Source organism: Penaeus monodon, chromosome 33 (genome assembly GCF_015228065.2).
Source record: "Penaeus monodon isolate SGIC_2016 chromosome 33, NSTDA_Pmon_1, whole genome shotgun sequence".
NCBI classification, from domain to species: domain Eukaryota; kingdom Metazoa; phylum Arthropoda; class Malacostraca; order Decapoda; family Penaeidae; genus Penaeus; species Penaeus monodon.
In genome coordinates, this window is record NC_051418.1 from 10,902,873 (window position 1) to 10,904,263 (window position 1,391).

Here is a 1,391-nt window from a genome sequence, read left to right on the forward strand (position 1 = left end):
GATTGTGTTATTATCATAGTTTCTTCAGCTATTTGGTTCCATGCCATTAAGTCTCTCAGGAAAGCAGACCGGCAAGTACTGCCTCCCCAAATCCTAAAGCCACCTATTGTCCCTAGGGGTATGAACAATGACGCTTATTTCAACCATTCCCCAAAAATGTATATGCTAGTCGTGGCATTGCTTTTGTAATTAGCTAGAAAGCTTTAAAAGTTTGAAGTAAGAAATGTATGAAATATTGGCATTGCCATTCTATTATTACTTAAGAAAGCTAAAGAAAAAATCGCTAATACTTGTTAGAAATACTCTAAATACAAATACTGGCTTTATTATCAATGACACATTTCTCCTTTGTCCACTGTTGCCTTTTTCAAAGAGAAGAAAAATATGTGCCTCTATTCACTGCCTTTTCACTACAAATGAAATAATTTTCTAGTCAAAGAGATAGTACTTTTGGAATGAAGAGAATTTTTTGTTATACATTTATATCATTACATTTTGATGTGTATTGCATATATGGAATCAAATTGTAAGAGAAAGATACTAAATAAATTAATAAAAAAAACAAACTGGTTACTTTGTTTACCTATGTAATTAAAACTTTAATAAAATCTTAATTCTATTCACACTGGGACTGACCAGTCCTCACACCAGGATACTGTCTTCATGTCAAGTGCAGTCAAACCTGCTTTAAGTTGTGTACACTAAATAGTTGTGCACTTGTTTAGTCCTGGCTACACTACCGAGGAGAAATAGCCACAGAAAAGTTGGGTTAAAACCTCTTTTTACCCTCATTATCTTAAATATTGTTTATGCTGCAGCAAAGAGAATAGAAAACGAGGTAGTTTTACTTTTCCCTTGAGCAGCTGACATGTATCCCGGCATGTTATTCTGTACAGTAATGGGGCTCTCATCATAGATGGGTTAAAATAGTATAATATCATACTGAGTATCACAGGTGACAGATTTAGAAATTATTTACCAAATACTCTCTTGATCAATTACAGAGATAAAGTGTAAAACTGACTATTTATTTGAAGAAATGAATATTAGGATACCAGTTAACAATAATTGAATTTTCCTTTACCATTAAATGATATGTAGACTCAGTTCATAAATTAATAGGTATGTATTAAGATTTTGCTCTGTAAGAGCACATGACCTGGCAGTTAGTGATGAAACATTTTTCTCATATAACTTTGGCCAATGTTCTTTTAGCTTCAACTTTTTTTAATGACAGAAGAAAATCTTTTTATTTTTGACAAAGACTTTTAACTTAGGTGAATCCAGTTTGAACATTACAGAAGGCCCAGCTACTCTGGAATTACATTGCATTTTAGAAATTCACAAGCACGAGGTATGCTGTTTGGAAATTTTAACACATAGGGAGGGGG